The sequence below is a fragment of the Phycodurus eques genome, chromosome 14, assembly GCF_024500275.1.
Source record: "Phycodurus eques isolate BA_2022a chromosome 14, UOR_Pequ_1.1, whole genome shotgun sequence".
Classification (NCBI taxonomy): Eukaryota; Metazoa; Chordata; class Actinopteri; order Syngnathiformes; family Syngnathidae; genus Phycodurus; species Phycodurus eques.
In genome coordinates, this window is record NC_084538.1 from 12924525 (window position 1) to 12943886 (window position 19362).

Here is a 19362-nt window from a genome sequence, read left to right on the forward strand (position 1 = left end):
CATCCACCCATCCATCCATCCATCCATCCATCTATCTATCTATCTATCTATCTATCTATCTATCTATCTATCTATCTATCTATCTATCCATCCATCCATCCATCCATCCATCCATCCATCCATCCATCCATCCATCCATCCATCCATCCATCCATCCATCCATCCATCCATCCATCCATCCATCCATCCATCCATCCATCCATCCATCCTTTATTTACCCAAGTAAGGCAATTCAGAACAGATTCTCATTTGCGATGCAAACCTGGCAGCAGACAGCAGCGAAAAACAGCAAAATAAAAGCAAATGCAGATACATAGATAACAAACTGTACAGTGCGATATAGTAACATAATACATTACATTACATCATAGCATATGATGAACCAAAGGTTTAAAAGAGGCTAAAAACAGGTGCGACAATCTCGTATAGTATCCCTTTCTAACTTTTTAATCAATGATATGAGGATGAATGAGTTGAGTTTTATTATTTGTTGTAGTGTTCCAGCCGTTTGGGGCAGAAAATTGAAAAAGAAGATAGACCAAAAAGAGTGTGGACTTTGGAAAGAACATTGAATAAAACTGCTGAAATGGAGAGTTCGGGTTGGGGTATGCATGGTGAGCAGAGAGTGAAAATACGGTGGGGTCCTGCAAATGAGTGTTTTATAGATAAACATGGACCAGTGAATTTGTCTGCGTGAGTGACGAGAGGGCAGATTACCAAGGAGTATAGTTCAGGTGTTTAAGGGAGCATTGGTGACAAAGCGGATGGCAGCGTGGTATATGGTGTCTAGCTTGTGGATGAGAGTTTTTGATGCTGATCTATATAGGACAGTCATTTTAATGATAAAAACATTAGCAGAATCTGTACAGGGTGATTGAAAAGTAACTCCCTATTTTAAAATACTTATAATTTATTCATATGTTGTAATATTTTTCTAATTTGTTTTGTGTATGTTCCATGATTAAAGGAGCAAGTCTATTCTACCCAACCAATAACCTTGGCAGAACTTGGAGGGCGAATACGATAAGTTAGGTCTTCCATCCCACAAGAGTTCCTTGTGAAATCAGTTCATGCGGTTCCCAGGCGGCTTGAGAAACTGGTGGCTAATGCTGGCGCCCATATCGCATTTTAAATAAAACTCCATGCAATACACTTTCTTCTCATGCTCATTTCTTGTAAGAATTATAGTTCAGAAATAAATTAGAAGTACTTAAAAATAGGGAATTACTTTTCAATCACTCTGTAAATAAGGATTTTTTTTTTTTTTTTTACATTTAATCATCTATATTTAAAGAGAAGAGTGTTTGTGTGTTTCAAATGTAAGTGAACAGGCAAACCAGAATCCCAAGTATTTGTAATATACTAACCAGTTTCTCACAGCAATGTAAGAATAACATTTCATGCATTTTTCCATACATATATTTACTATGATTATGACTTAACCACAAGACAAATTCTATAACCATGCAGGTTATAAATGAAAATATAGGCAAAGCAGTTTATCACATTCATATTGCTTACCAAAGTCTTCATTCAAATATACAATTAAAAGGAAATTCAAAGAACTTTTGCATCCAGGGGGACAAGAAGTTGGTGCAATTACATATTACCAGTAAAATATTTTCTTGTTTTGGAAGACTAAGCATTTTGTGTGTACATTAAACCTTTTAAAAAACAAAAACAAAAATTTTAAATTGTACTTGGTTGTTGTTTTTGTACCATCAGTGTAGTTATCTACAGTAGTAACATGAACATCAAACATCTGGTCTTAGCTATACATAGACAAGGCCAAAAGGTATCTCAATTTCACCATTGCATTCGGTTGTTGGAAGGTCTGGTCAATACAATATGTAGTCATAATGCCACTCATGCTCTTCTTTCACTGCCAGTAAATGAGATGTAGAGGTGTCTGAGAGAGAACACTTCTTAATATAAAGCCACCTCAGGCTCACACGTTCTCTTCAATTTCATTTCTTGAAAATTTGTCATTCTGCTCAGGTTTGGCAATTTCAATCTGCGCCACTGGTCTTATGCATGTTTCCCTACAAAACTACATTTTTTTTGTCATTACATTTTGTGTGAACTTGTGGTAAATGTTGGGTCAGGTGTCACTTTTTAATCTTAAAACCATTGAGGGGGTGGGGGGGTGTTTTGACAATTATAAACAGGATTAAAGGTGTTCAATTATGTCTGACAGTAGAGGTGTGCATTGACAATCTGGGGTGTGGTCACACGATGTTCACGCTCTCAAAGCAAAGATGATGAAAATATGCTCAGCTCATACATTTGAGCTGTTTATAAAAGAGACTTTTATCAATCTCTCAAGGCTTCACACTAACTCTGCCTTTTCTCTGATATTGTTATTTTTCTATTGGACTGGGTGCCAACTGAATGTTTAAAGCTCATGCATGGACAAACGATTATCTGCATCTGGATAGTGGAGAGCGACTCTGACCCATTCTGTGTCACCATATTGAGTGCAAGTGCCTGTAAGGTGCGAGGCTGGAGGTGGGGAGGTGAGTTAGTATCCATCCCCTTGAAAAGAAAAAACGTACCTGAAGCCACGATGCAAAATCAGCAGAGATCAGAGTCCTGGTGAATATTACATTGTAAGATGTCGTGTTTGCACCTTACGTTCTATTTGGGATGCTTTAGCTAGGACACTTAACCACAATAATAAGCGGGACGTGCACTCTATTGTACGTTTTTCTCACCATCTGTGCATAGAGGAGCAGGAGGGAGGAAATGCCACCTGCTTGTCTGAAGGTTTGCTGCAAGAACATTGCTGCATTCAGTGAAGCCAGCACTCCACCTGCATGCCAATTACACTGTCAGACTAATCTCCCCCAACCATATGCACACTCACACTCCAGCCCTCTCAATGTGCATGCATCCCCTGTAGGTACGGACACAACATCTGTAAATGAACTGACAGCTCTTAAAAGCAGCCACTAATTGACTAACGCTCGATTTTGGAGTCATGACTGAAGATATTAGTATTCTGTTGGACAAATTGTCTTCCATGGTTGTACACCAACTCACATTATAGGTTGTTATGCAACGCAAACACCAGGGTAAAATACTCTGTTGGGTTTTGCTGCCAATACTCATCTTTTGGACTGTATTACAGCACAGAGTATTTTGGTAACTTGTCCTCAGAACTTAATTTGTTCCTCAGATAATGAAGTACAGTTGTTGTAAATCCACTATGGTCTAAACAGTCTATTTGATTGGTGGGATGGGTGTTAAGATGACCACTTTGTCACATACCTTAAGGCAGTTTGCCAACCTTTGTTACTCGCAGAAATTGAAGAAAGCCACACACGGATGACTTGTGTATGGCTTATTCTGTTGTATGAATGGCAACAGGTTGTTGCACAGGTTAATTGTACCTTCTGCCATCTCAATACAACAGCAACAATATATTATTTTTATTAAATTGTCAGATGTTTTCCATTGGCAAAAACAGGTACAACTACTACTGTATCTCGAGTTCCAAGCTGATACCACAATGTTGATGTAAACCACTGCTCATCACTCATTGGTTGAGCAGATTTGTCACCCCTGTATCATTGTAACATGAGGATAGAAATGACAAAAAAAAAGTGCTTGTTTACCCTGTTGCTGTTCCTTAGCTCTTTGCAGTCTCCAATTTCTTGCTGTACTAGACTGCTCTTGAATAAAACTTGTCTCCATAATGTGGCCAACTACAGAGCCCCATACAGATGCTTGCAATGTGCTTGGGGGCACCGTAAAGGTACGCTGCCCGAGAACATTTTGGAACTTCCTTTGTTGGAAAGCCAGGAAGCAAGCAACATAATGGCCAGCCTTATTGATTCTACCCAACTGCAATTCTTTTTTTGGATCAGATGACTACTTTTTTGAACAGCTTGCATCGCAAAGGAATACTTGCACCAACAGAGGAAATATGAGGGAGTTTTGTCTTTGTTCATGGTTTTGGAAGCAATTGATTCTCACAATAGCGGATATGAAAAGACCCCTTTACCACGGCTTAAAATCATCAATCACGTGCCTACACACGATATGTCTCCATGTGGAAGCAGTACATGCATGAGTGTTTGAAAGACAGGAAAGGAACATAAAAAAAAAACAATTGTCAGTGAAGCGCATGCAGAAGCACAAGCACATCTTATTTTTTTCTGAATTCCTTCTTGTCATATTAAGGCAGTAACAAGTGTCTCACCTGAGACATAAACACCTTATTTTTGTCATCGTCTTTATTTTAGCGTATTAATCTATTATTACAGCACTCTTGTAATAACATCAGTGTATTTCGTACCCGGGCCATGTCTCTGCCTTGCTTCTCCACAGACCCAACATGGTAGGTATCTCTGGCAATGGAGTTTAATCAAGGGATTAACCACATGGTCCTTGCCAGGCTTGGAAACACTGCCAAAACTGTAACCGTACTGGACGGCTGGGATGAGCAGAAGGTCAAGATCTACTGTACCATAACACCACATAATATTGGTAGCAATGCCAGGAGCTGCCCAGTCTCTGCAGAGAATGTCAGGTTTGTCACAGTTTTGCTTACACAGTTTTTATTGCATTTCTTTCTGCCAAATTGGATTGGATTGGATTTACCTCAAAGATGATATTCCAGGTCTATTAATGGACACAAATTACATAGTGAAAGTTGTATTAACACTCAAATTAATATGCTTTTCAAAAAATTAAGTTAAGTAAATTTAATTCAGATTGTGCAAAGCATAAATGATTACGTCCGAACCCTTTCCCTCCTCCGGAGGCTGTAAAAATGCCATGCACCTGATGAAACACACTTGGATTCATTTCCATCTTTGTGCCATTTGACAGTCGGAGGTGTCTTCTTTATGATATGTCTGATCCCAGGAGCTACCTGTAATCACAATGTTAATTAATTAAAGAGTTTTAGTTGGCACGGTTAAGAGAAGTAGTTATCTGATCTGAGAACGTGTAGAATGGAAATGCATCCAAAGTAAAGTTGCAGATTCTGCTGAAATCACATTCAGTCAGAAAAACAGGCGGTGGCTAATGTCACCGTCAAGACAAGTGATTGAGATGAGGCCCTAATTGTTTGAGATTTAAGGATTACAGACTCATTGTGCCAACATTTAGAAGCTGTCCTACTGTACAGTATATGCAAAATTAAGAGAGGCACTTAAGCAAGACACCACGTTCTTTCGTTTTCTGAGTTGCTAATTTTGCAAGAGGGCTCCAAATATCTAATTTTCGAGAAAAAACAAATTGACCAGATCAATTTTTTTCCTTGCCTCCCCCACTTCTTGTCGTGTTGATCAATAAACAATCTGCATAACTTCCCTGCTTCAATATTAAATGTGGCAGCTAAAGGTCTCTTCACCTGCAGGTTGCAGCCACTCTGGTTTCGATGTTGAGTAGTACTTTGAAATTCACCACACACTCAAATTGTCCTAAGAGAGACAGACCCTTATTGTGTGTATGTGTGTGTTTGTGTAAGAGGGAGTATGTTTGCATCTGGAATGTGTATCAGGTTTATTGCATTTCACAAGTCCAGAGACCAGTCCAGGGGGTGTAGCCCACCTGTCGCCCAAAGTCAGCTGGGATAAGCTTAAGTTCACTCTAATGAGGACAAGCAATATAGAAAAAGGATTGATGGAACTCTGCCTTTGTTTGTGGGTGTTTCCGCCGCAGAGGCGCTTCTGCTCTTCCAAATTGCTCACAGCCGCTCTGTCAGAGAGGTGGGGCGAATTATGTTTTTTTTTTTTTTCTCTTTCTAATGAGGAAAACAAATGAGCCTACACGAGCACACAATTAGATGGAAGTCATGGCTATGTGCGGTCTTTAGATGAGCAACATGATGGCCTCTTTACCCCTGGCGGGAGAAAAGCCCTGCCCCAGGAGATGGCTCATTAGGGCCGAGGAGCGGAGGCGCTGCTGACAGTCAACAGAGTGGGCGTGGTAAGAGGTAGGGGTGGGGTGCCGCTGCCAGTCAGGCACAAGAAGAGAGGTTTTAGCCTTTGATAATAAGGACCATTCTGATTCTACAGTTGACATTAGCTCATGGCGACTTGCTACAACATGTTGCAACATGTTCCCCAATCGCTTTGTGTTTTTATCATGCAAACAATGAATTATTTTATACTGACAAATATGAAAGAACAATCATTGGTTGAAATGTAAGGAATCATATCCATAGCGCATGCATCATGGTTGTTTGTCATGCTGGTTAGAATGGTTGCCCAGTCTTGGTTTAATGAGCTTCAAAATGCAAAGGCTAAAAGAAACATGGTGTAAATAGGAAGTTTACATAGATATATCACCTCACAGTATGAAGGATGAGATCATTGAGTGCTCGCCTTTGTTCAGTGGGCATTGCAGCGTTTGGTCCCATTGGGAAAACATCCATGCATCTGTAAAAAGCTGGACGAGTGCCACCACATGGTCACCAGTGGAACTGACCTTTTCCATTTCATGACCCATTGCACCGCATTGCCCTCTCAGATTGCAAAGACATTGTAAAATGAAAGCAATGTTGGGCTAGTTAGTTATTTTATATTCAAATGTTTCTGCAGACAATTTGTCAATCTGTCTCTTTTAAATTGGAAAATGTGCTTTGATTCAGTGCTGACTGAATGACAACTGTTGGAATTACATAGAACAACATGCCACATTATTAATAGCAAATCAGGCAAATATTTATAATCTTCTTAGCAAAACTAAAAATTAAAACTGTTTAATCTAAAATTCAATTTTTGACTTTGTGATTGCGCTTGTTTAGATGTACAGAAATGTTTGTCAGTAGAAGCTTGTGAAATGGATTCTATTTACAGTCTCCGTTCCAGAATCTTAATATTTATGTTAGATCACTTTGTAGGTGTTCAATTAATTGACCTGTCAGGGTTAAATGGATTAATGGATAAATGGATGTGATATGTGTCGATGACAGACACTGTGAATCAAAGCTTTATACCCTTTGCTCAGTACTAAATGAGATGCAGCCATAAAGCCCTCAATGGCTTTTTTTTTTTTTTTTAACATCATTGATTCTTTTAATATAAGATCTTCGTAGGACTGCTACTAAAAAGTCACACATTAGTAATCATTTTATGTATTGTGTTCTGGACTATCACTAAATACCGTGTCAACCATGATAAATTATTAAAGGTCCCCTTCCATCAGAATACATGTTTTTTTCTACTGTTTTATATATAACTAATTAAGTCTGTGACATGATTTAAGTTTGACTTTGATGTGGTTAGTGAATTGAATGCAAAAGGCAATAAACAGCATAAGGCTTGCAAAACGTGTGGATTTGAAATCGCTGACATTGTGACGTAGTTTGGCCATTAATATTCATGTACCAGCCCACTTCGCGTTTGGTACCCACCCAGTCAACTCAACTGAACTCCAACATGGCATTTCTGGGTTTTAAGTGAGCGATTCTCAGCCACTGCCAAGGCATATACATATGTTGTCTTTTACAACAATACTTAAACTATAGTCATCATTTATGATGTAACAGTGGTGGATGAAATAGGGAAGCTTGCATTCATTATTGGGAGTGATGATCATCTCAGCAGGTTCAAATTCGATGAATGGGAACGGCTGACGAACCTAAACCTCTAAGTAGCCCCCTCTCTTTCAATTTTCATCCACGTCCCCTTTCAGATCACGCTCTCTATTAGTGGGCCCACAATCCAACCCTTGTTGAATTATGCTTCATACTGAAAGTAACGGGGGTCGGGCGTCCCGCTGGCTGCTGTAGCTGCTCATTACGAGGTTCACAGGGTTGAGGGAGGAGAAAAAGCTGCGCGCACACACACACACACACACATGCACGCACAATCTCGAAGGACTTCCTCCTACAACAGGGTTGTTGCTCTGCAGAGTGGCATACAGCTGGGGTGAATTGTTGCACTGGCCACTTACAGCACACTGTACGCTTATACTGTCGGTCAAGTAATTCTACTGTAGAGTTGTACAGTGCAGCACAGTATAGCAGATATTTAGGATTTTTGTCATTATGTGTCACTGTTAAGAACCCAAGATACTTGAGATAGGGTGAGAAGCTCGGTCATCCAGGAGGGGCTCAGAGTAGAACCGCCGCTCCTCCGCATTGAGAGGAGCCAGATGAGGTGGCTGGTGTGTCTGATTCGGATGCCTCCCGGACGCCTCACTGGTGAGGTGTCCCGGGCACGTCCCACCGGGAGGAGACCACGGGGACGATCCAATACAGGCTGGAGAGACTACGTCTCTCGGCTGGCCTGTGAACGCCTCGGGATCCCCCCGGAAGAGCTGGATGAAGTGGCTGGGGAGAGAGGCATTCCTACTAAAGCTACTGCCCCGCGACCCGATCTCGGATAAGCGGTAGAAAATGGATGGAGGTTCTATTTAAGTTATTTTTTTGATTCAACATCCATCCATTCATTTTTCTGAGCCGCTTCTCCTCACTAGGGTCATGGGCGCGATGGAGCCTATCCCAGCAATCATCGGAGGCGGGGTACACCCTGAACTTGTCGCCAGCCAATCGCGGAGCACATAGAAACAAACAACTATTCACACTCACATTCACACCTACGGGCAATTTAGAGTCTTCAATCAACCTACCAAGCATGTTTTTGGGATGTGGGAGGAAACCGGAGTGCCCGGAGAAAAGCCACCCAGGCACGGGGAAAACATGCAAACTTCACACAGGCGGGCCCGGGATTTGAACCCCGGAACTCTGAGGCAGAGTTCTAACCAGTTCTAATTCTGCCGGCAGAATACACATTTACATTTTTAAATTTTAATTTAGAAGAAATAACTTTCATAAAAGCCGACTCTCTCGTTCTTCACTCCTTACAAGACACATTCAACGATTAGCCTGTCAGAAAACGACATGTTTTAATTAACTATTGATCAGACCAGAAGGCTACCCCACGTTGTCCATCTCTGTCTTAGTGCGAGGTTGTCTGGCAGAGCACGACCCACTCGTGTCCCCACCGGACCGTGATGTCGCACGATTCATCATTTGCTACTGAGGGCGTGAGGCAATGGCTTCACCTCCGCGTGTCCTCACACGGCCTCGCCGCCCTCCTGTCACCCTGCAGGCTCTCCCGGGGGAGGTTTCAATTAAACTGCCCAAATATTTGGGAGGTTTTCATTCGCCTTCCACCTTATTTATCTTTACAGCCACAGCGCCAGTGCCCAGCCAGCGCAGCCATTCATAACACCATCTCTCTGTTCCCCTTTATATGGAGATTAGCGATGCCGTGTGTATAGGATTAGTCTCCTTGAGCCCATTTAGAGGCCATGAAGAGAGCGTCTCACGAGACCGCAATGTGACTGTTTAGCATCAAGCTGCAACAGAGTGAAACAAGTGGATTAAATTAGAAATGGAGTAAACTTTGTCAAAAATGAATGAATTGTGAAAAATACAGGGATTATCTCTTTAAATACCCTGTTAATGCCAAGAATTCATGTGGTAAACATCCAACTTCCATTGCAGCACATGACTTTTGGCGGTAATATTATCAGCCTGCAATGATAGTTAGGTTAGGAGTTCTGTCGACTATTTTCCAACAACGTTTTAGTCTTGAACATAATCGACTTCACGTCTTTTACTTTCTGCATTCTTGCTGAGCATAACTTCTTAATGACAATCTTTGGGCAGCAATTTGCCTAGAAACAGCTTGTTAATGGTCAATTGATTAGGGCTTAATGGGGGTATTGATCTGGTGGTTCCACAATGAGATCTCTTTTTTTTTAATTCATTCCTTTTTTTGTTTGTAGTCCATTGTTCTGAGCTCAATTTAAAACGCTAGCATGTTCCTACCTGTTCACAATTAAATGCACATCATTAGTGTTCTTCCAGCTTGTCACTCAGCAGGCAACAGAGACACATGGGCAGATAAGTGAAATGACTTTGAGGGATGGTCTTGGACATCATTTATTTCCACACTGCTTCGCTTTTCCGTGATGTGAAGACCTGCAAGCAGTCCTACATCAAGCTCTGCCTAGAAAACGTTAATTGTTTTTGATGGAAGCCTTGATGTGCCCCTGCCCACTTCAAATTAGGAAGTCTTTATTCTTCCCTTCGTCAATCAATACATAGATGCTCATTTGCACTCGCCCAGTCACAGTCTAATGCACTCCTCATTAGTGAGAGCTACTGTACATGGCTTAGTGTCTTTAGATCTGTGGCAGAATCAGAAGTGATTCAGTCTGATCCCTTGTAATATGCGTTGAGAACCTTGGGAATGTGCATCATTTAGTGAGAAATGTCTTTTAGCGTATTTCTTTAATATATTTCAGTCTCAGTATGAATGTACAGCGCTGTCTATCAGTCTGTGTCAGAGAAGAAGCCGCTAGAGTCAGTAAAGACGTCTTGGTAAAGGATGAGAGAGCCCCATTTTAGAGAGCTTCATTACACATCAGACACTGTTAGAGAAATTTAGGAGCTTAATCTGGTCGTTTGAGGCAGATGACATAGCCGCGATTGTTATAGCGGAGACTGATGTCTACTTCATAACTAATGTGCACTTGGGCAGCAATACATCAAGGAGAAGGATGAAGTCTCCTGCTGCAATTTGGGAAGTCATGCAGGGGGGTGGATTTGACCTCTTTTTTTCTTGCTTTCACTACATGTGGTAATGCAAAAATGTGCTCATTGATTGCTAAGTATTCTGACTATTGTGGGGGATTGGATATCGATTCATTGAATCTTAAATCATTCGAGGGAACGTGGAGTGAACTACACACTTCACTCAACACTATTGGTTTAAAATATTCATTATTTAGTTGACAACTTATTCTGATGCCATTGTGTAAACGAGTTAATTGTGCACGTAATGATCTTTGATCTTGGAAGAGAATATTTCAATTTCCGTTACTTCCTATGGGAATTTTTTTTTTTTTTTTTTTTTTTCCAAACTCTGCTACAATCAGAAATCGGTTCATCTTGGAAAAAGATTGTGTTCCACCTTTAAGGTTCCAATGTAGTCACTCAGTGTTGCTTTCCACAACTTGTGTGACTCTTTTTATATAATATTTGATTGAGTCTGGGAATCTTGTCCATTTGTCTGGCAAAACAAGTCATTTAAAATCATGAGATTCACACTACTTGTTTTTGTCATTCATTTTTTTGCCAGTTTATTCAAATGATCAGAAAATTTTGAAACACATGCTCATTAATTAGACTGGTGACTTTCCGCCATTCAAGCCAAAATCTACTCTATGGCTTCCGTTGATGATAAAATCCTCTTACAACCAACCACACTCAATGCAGCTTGAGTTTCTAGTTGCGTAAAAAAAGAGATGGAAGGAGCAAATCCATTTAGACGTTGCACATGCCTTAAAATACGACCATGGTTTATTTTTACGTTGCTGCCCTCTTGTACTTAGATCTCCATTTTAATGCGCTAATTAGTGGGGACCTTGGATGGCTGCCTGCATCTGCCTTAGCCAGAGGTCTGCTGGTAATGCAGCATCCTCAGCCAGCAGACCCAGGACAGCCGGCTGCTTTGCGGGCTTTGCAAGGATGTCATAGAAATCCTTTTCTAATCCTGTTCTCCCCTGCTGCGAGCGTGTTGTTGGTGTAGCATCACGCGGAACATATGACAGTGCTGATAAGAGGGACTTGGTGAGACTGAGTCAAATTAAAAAAGGATTACTCTGCATTATTAGCAAAACTTAGACAGAACCTTCTCACACGCGTAATGATTCTTAGTCAACGGTCGTTTTGTGACACTAAATGCGTCTGGCTGTCATCAGGGTTTGCTTATGAAGACAGTTCTGCCTCCTATGAAGAGGGCAGGATTGACAACGCTTAGAATTCATTATTTATTGCCCCCATTTCCTCATCTTGGTGAAGTATGTGTCTGTGTGCTTCTGATGAGGAGGTGTGAAAGGTATCTGACCTAAAGGGGATTGTAGCTGCTCGACCCCAGGACAGTCACAGCTTTCCATGTGATTTGCCATGAAGCACAACTTAGAGGAGGATTCTGCTTCTACTCACTAACTGCTCAAAGCACTGAGGTGCATTACTTGACTAAAGGGACTGTCATATCGTATATTTTCCGGTTTAATGTATATCTATTGTAAATAATTGACCACATACACTTGCCTTGGAGTTGCAAAATGACTCAATTATGAGAACACTCCTTGAGTATTGTCATGCAGTTAATCATCACACTTTGGTTGAGTACAATATGTAATTTTTGATGTTCCATTAAAAAAAAAAAAAAAAAAAACACACCAGAAGTATGGTTGGCCATCACAATCGATGAATTAATTATTAAAAAAGAAAATAGCAGCAAATAGTACAGGTGCTGATGAGTCATTGTCAACTAGTTTGCTGTCTAAAGAATACAACATGACATTTGTAGTGGGACTTTGAGCTACATTATTCTTCTTGATGCAACAAGAGCCCCAACTCTTGAATGTTCAAAAAGAGCTTTTCCAATCCCACTGAAATAATAAAAGGACAATCGATTAATTAGCCATTTATTTTCTTCCCGAAATCAAAACCATACATAGCTCTCTTTCATTTGGTTCTTTTCTGCAGAATAGTGTGGATGCATCGTATGATACAGATAATGTCAGGACACAACACTGTTCTGTGTTATGACGACGGAGGCCTCTAAGTAGGTCTTAGAAGATGACTTTTTTTCTGGCAAAAGAAGAATGAGAGCCATAAAAGGTTTGAGTAATGACTTTAATTCACAGGCAGAAAGGATTCACCATGATAACTTGTTCTGTTTCATAGCTCATCAGTATGGTAGATGGTGTGCTATTTGTAAAAAAGGGCATAAATGTCTTCATGCATTCACTCGAAGGGTAAATTGAAATGATAGTTTTAAAAGTGCATCTCTGTGCTTTTCATGTGTCCCATGTGTTAAAAAAAAGAGATGGAAATGTGTTTTGCTGCTGGTGTGTCTGATGCAGATAGATAACCAATCCCCGCCCCCCCACACGCACACACACACACACACACACACACACACACACATATCAAGAGAATAAAAATGGCCTGCATGTTGAGAATAGGGCTCAGCAGCTTCTGATTGATTTGGCTGTAACAGTGACAACAGGTCTCCCCTGTGTTTCACTCCGCATAATTCTTTGATTAATGCCGAGCATCCTAAAATCACTCCACTGCAACACAAAAATCGAATTAAATCACCTGGATACAATCTGTAATTGATTGAAAGTGTCAAAAAAGGCGGGTGATATAATTAATAATGTGAAGGGCCTTTCAAAATAAGGTGTATTAAGAGGTTTCCTTTTAATGTTGCGTTTATTCGGCCCATGATGCGTTCCATCACGGATCCTGCGGGTGTCACAAGTGACGTATAGGTGTCGCACATCATTCTTTTCAGTCCCTATTTCACTGATGTATTTCAGTGTCACTACAGTTTCCCATAGGACCAGCTAATTTGAACGTATGTATCTTTGTACATAAACTATAAAGCCACAGATCAGTAGACCAATAAATGGAAGCAGTGTGCACTTCACAGTGGATGACTTTGTTTCGAATCAATACTGTAAATTATTGAAGGCGTGGGGTGGGGATATGCCAAATGATATTCATTGAAGGGAGCGACGTTCCCCTGGGCTGCCAATAAAGCAACTCATGTTGTATTTTATTCCCCAGTGAAGCTAGGAAATGTCTACTTTGTCTTATTGTATTTTTCATGAATAACAATTACACATTTTCACAATTGTTCATATGCAAGAGTGTGTGGGTTTATTTCTTTGCACAGTGCATACATTCCAGATGCACACTTCATTAGGGATTAGGCGAGTGTAGTTTGCAGTAGTGTAAAACAGAACTGACTAATCATACTGAAAGGAATTATTAATTAGCTAAATGGGGTGTGGACAATATTTAATATACATTCATACATATTTAAATATTTCTAAGTTGCTAACAGCAACAATAATATACATCAAATAAAATAATACCTCTTGGAGTGTCAAACAAAACTGCGCACTGTTAATTAATAAAGGCAGATATTCAGCTCTTGCATTGATTAATGTTATAACTACTACCTAATGTTGTATAAAGTACAGTGAATTTGAGGGACACATGCCTTTATTTTTCTACAATAGTCTCTTAATATTGAATTAGCTGGAGAAGGATCCTTTTCTTTACGACTAAAATGGTATCCCAACTTCAAATGCCAATGTTTTGCATCTTGTGCAGTCGTTTTGTCTACTGTGACTCGTGTTATTCTGAGACCAATCACATCCTATGGGGGATTAATCTTCCATTTGTAGCCAGCAACCTTTACATTTTTAATGCAGATGTCTCATGACCATCAGCAGACTGAATTGTGTATTAACCCTGATTTTAACCCCCCATGTCAACCATGAAGTGAAGACCTTTTTGTGGCATCACAGTGAATTGACTGAGTACGAATCCAGTGCAGCATGTAGATCATTAGCAGCTGTCATGTCAGAAAGACTGCATATCACCTTCCTCTGAGCAGGTTTGGGCTTGATAGGTACCGCTCAAGCGCTATTGACCTTCCATTTTTAGGGAAATATGCAAGGCAAACAAGCCCAATACATTATGGGCTGTCACGGTCCAACAGTTCCATATGTGAGATACACACCAATGGCTGACAGCCATTATTATTCTAGCTGCCAGTATTACACACACAAGTGAGCAGATGATTCCTTAAATGTCGTAGGCTGATAGAGACGTCAATAACCACATCCACCACCTTGACAGTATGTGTGTGTCCACTTGTTTGTGTGAGAGCTAGCATCTGATAGGCATGGTCCGAATGAATAAATCAGCACAATGTGAAACATGAAAGCCTTTTTGCAGGGAATAAAATCTTTGTCAAAACTAAATTGACCTGTAGGACACTGTCCTGAGCGTTTTATTTATTTATCATTTTCCTGTTTTATTTCATTTACAAAATCAAATGTGCCATTATTTGTAAACATTTTACATACTGTACATTTATAGTTATTAAAAAAGTTTTGTTGGGTGATGTCATGAAAATAATATCCAGCAATCTTGACCTTTTGTTTACAATATATAGCATCTTCAGTGTAGAGCCTTTTCAGTGTAGAGCTGAAGATGCTGGAAAATAGTCCAATTCAATCAAACACAATCCGTATACTTCAAAAATAGTCACATCCACTGTGAAGCTGTGTGCATCATCCACTTAAAAAAATAAAAATAAAGAAATACCTCACATCAAATAGAAGCTTCCTTACTCTCCTGTTAGGAAAAAAAACAGGTGGTGCTACTAGGTACGTTTAATTGACCTTTTCAATGGCCACATTTTCAGCACATACTGTTCTGCTGCTAGTAAATTTGGCACACTTTGGCACAGCATGCAACTCGCTAGTGAAATCAACAGACGAAAAAATGCTACAGTCCAGTGATGGGTGTGGAATTTTATGTAAACAAGCAACACAACATTTCTTAAGTCCTCTCAGAGTCGTAACACACTTTGGTATAAAAGAGGGCTTTGTTCTTAAGCTGCAACTGCAGAAATGTAATAGAGATACAGTATCACTGTACTATTATGAAGCTCACATCCTAATAAAGATAATGCTTATAGTATCTTATGAAAGATGTTTCTCGCCATGTTTTGCTGGTAACTGTACCAGGGTGCTTATGATTGTCTGCGTTGGCCACAATGTTCAGGCAGTGAAAGTGAAGAAACTTCATTTGGGAAGAATCAGTCTTCCTCGAATTGTGCAATGAATTTTTGAAAGGAACTGAAGATGAAGTACAATAGAAACTGATAATGTGAGGAATTTACACATTGCATATCCATTATAACTATAATTCTAGGTTAACTAATCGTCCAAAAGCAGCATGGATAGTTTTGTGGTTACACAAGCATTTGTGCATAAGAGCTCCTTTTGAATAAATCCATTATTTGAAAAAACACACCTCGTAGCCCGGCCTCTATTTGAGGAACTACAGGAGTATTATTTTGCACATTTACCAGCAAGTGTTTTTTTTTCTTTAACAAATCTAGCAAAAGCTTTTTATAATTTTAGCCTGCTCTTGTGCAAAATTAAAATGTGTCTTAATTAAGTGAAAATTGAAGTGGATAATGTAGTATGCACCATTGCCCTAAGAAATAAAAGGCCTGGAGTTTTGGGCACTAATGGCCAGAGCAAGCGCTCATCTCTCTTCATTCTCTTTTCATTCTCCTTGTAGCTGAATTCCTTTCTGCAATCATCATTTCCCGCTGCGAGCCGGGCCATCAAGAGGGGGCTGCGGCATACTTCTCTACACGGTATTTACTCTCAAGCATTTTTCTTCACACTCGCCTTCCTTTTTTTCTGCCTTTTTTCAGCTTACATGTGCAGCAAGAGATAAGTTCTTGGCTTCTTGCCTTGCATCTTGAGTAAATCCAGGCAGATGGTTTTTTTTAAAATATATGCTGCTGACCAAAAGGTGAGCAGTAGGGGTTAAAGGATGAACAATTGTGTGCTGTGTTTGCTTCAATAGTTTATGATAGAGTTCCACCCTGAATTCGATCAAGTAAATAGGACATAAAAGGCTCAAATTAGTTTCTTTCTGAGGAAACGTCATTTTGGGTACTTAAAATTTAAGCGTATTATTTTACCAAATTGATTGCATACAAGGGCAGCACGCTGGTGAGTTGTTAACAGTTCCGAGGTTGTGAGTTTGAATTCAGGCTCCGGCTTGCATGAGTTAGCTCCAGGTACTCAGGTTTTCTCCCAACATTTCAAAAACTGCATTTTAGGTTCATTGAAGACTCTGAAGCGTCCTTAGGTATAAATGTGAGTGTGCATTGTTGTTTGTCCATGTATGTGCTGCGATTGGTTGGCAACCAGTCCAGGGTGTACCCTGCCTCTCGCCCAAAGTCAGCTGGGATAGGCTCCAGCACCCCACAACCTTAGTGAGGACAAGTGTTATAGAAGATGGATGGATGTGTTGCATACCAAGCAGCAACAGAGACAGATAATTAAAAATGATTGAATGCATCATTTGTGTTGTAAGAGTCGTACTTTGGCCTAACACGAGCATGTAATCAGGCAGGCCGCAGTCTGTTTAGATTTCAGCCACCATCATCACAAACACGAGCACACCACAAGGATGTGTCCTCAGCCCCATCGCAAACACCCTATTCATGCACAACCGTGTCACCTTGCACAAAGACAACATCATTCGGAGGTTTACAGATGTCACCGCGGTTATCGGACTAAATACTGGTGGGGATGAAGCAGGTTAAATGAAGACTCCAAATTGCCCGTAGGTGTGAATGTGATTGCGGATGGTTGTTTGTTTATATGCACCCTGCAATTGCCTGGCGACCAGTTCAGGGTGTACCCCGCCTCTCGCCCAGAGTCAGCGATAGGCTCCAGCACGGCCACGACCCTAGTGAGGATAATCGGCAAGGAAAATTGATGGATATATGTTAGCAATCATGTGGATGACAATAAACACTTTGAATCTTTGAATCTCAGTTGTGCTGCATATTGTTACCCCAGTAGCATAGTTGCTCAGGTCATATTTGAACATTTTCGGAAATCCAGCAAAAACACATTTTTTACCATGCACATTTTGTAATTTTTATTGATATGGTAACAGTAAGTTAAAAAATGACCTACTGTAGGCAATTGTGCTGCGATGCTCACGATATGCATGTTATTGTACTCTTCTGCATCGTCATACATCTTCTTTCCAAATGAGTTGTGTGTGGTCATGTGGTTCAAGGTTGTTAATCTCTGTAATCTCTCTCGACTAAAATGGCCGATTTTTCATGGTTTCAGGTCATGTCTATGTAATAAAATCCAGCAAGAGAAGTATACAATTTTTCCATCATGACTATTAGCCCGTCAGATGTGACAAAGTCAACAATATACTATAACAGAGCTGAAGTGTAGGCCTATAAAAGACAACAATCCTTTTAGGATGACTAATTGTAAATGTGAAATCATAAACCAAGTGTCTAAAGATCTAAACCCTCTCACTTTGTCACGGTATAGTATGGAATGGTAAATCCTGATCTGACTTGAGTTTTCACTCCAGGGTGCATAGGTCGGATGGAGATACGTATATTCATCCTCATGAAACATTAGACCAGCGTGACATAAATTAACATCTCTTCTTCATAATCCTTGGCATTTTAAAATTCAGACCATAGCTGCATAAAGTTAATTTGGTGTACATTTCCCAGCTTTTGACATTTGTAATGCAAAATACTGAATAACCTACCAAAATAAACTCATCTTTATTACTTGGTGGAGACTGGGCTCTAGTGTCATATAGCACATCCCGAGCTCCACCTAAAGAGGGCCACAGTAATCGATTAAATGGTTAACAATTCTGTCAATTATGTGGAAATGATAGTTAATTAATCATCCTCATAAACTTGAAGTAGTCAAGGGGAAATGGAGTTCACCATTTGGCTGAAACCAGCAGAATCTCTGTTGTATCAGTCTAATGAAAAACATCATCAGCTGCAAGTTAAGCTACTAAGCTACATCCACGCAGACCTCGACAGCAACACCTCAACTCTGCGAGGTTGCTTTCTGCTGCACTTGAAACTGGCATCATGGGTTCAGAACAATGAAAATACATTCTACCATTGTATTTATCATAATAATTAAGAAATGATCACTGTGAATTTCCCCCATTCCTTGTCCCATCTCACACCTCCTTGTGATTTGTCACAGTAAAAACCATAAGATTCAATTACATTCTGTAAATAATGCACTTGTACCACAGCAGTCATTCAAGGCCGGCTGGGTTTTAATTGCAGCTCATTACAATTGGCGTAAGGCTTTTTAGCAAATGGCTCCTGAAGCGCCTGCAATAATCAGGCATGGGCACTTGTGTGTGGGTGCTGGTGAAAAGCGTTCCGATAAGTGAAAGTCGAAAAGCAAAAGCAAAATGAAGGGCTGTAATGTGTCACAGCAGTGAAAGGCTGTCTGTTTGCTCACATCCATCACACGTTTGTTTGTGTTCAATTAGGATCCGTTTGCCATGGATTGTCTCTGTAATATTAAATACAAAATGTGTGGCGCAGTTTGCAGAACACCTTTCAAAGTTCAACTATCAACCTGACCATTAAATTAACCATTTGTTAACCCTTCACCTACGAAAAGACAATGACAATATTCTTTGCAATCATATTCCCTTAACAATATGAAGAATAGACGTCTTATATCAATTATATTTTTGAGTTATGGACTCAAAATTCATCTACCATTTGGTCGAAGTAAGAAAGTAAGGAAGGAAAAGAGTTTAGGCAAGTAGTGATTAATGAGGAAAATTTGTCTTAAAGATGACATGGATGTCTACAATTAACACTTGACAGATTTCTTAAGGAAAAAAAATTCTGTCATCACTTAGTCTGGACCATCTCACCACTCCTAGTTATGCCCCCTCCC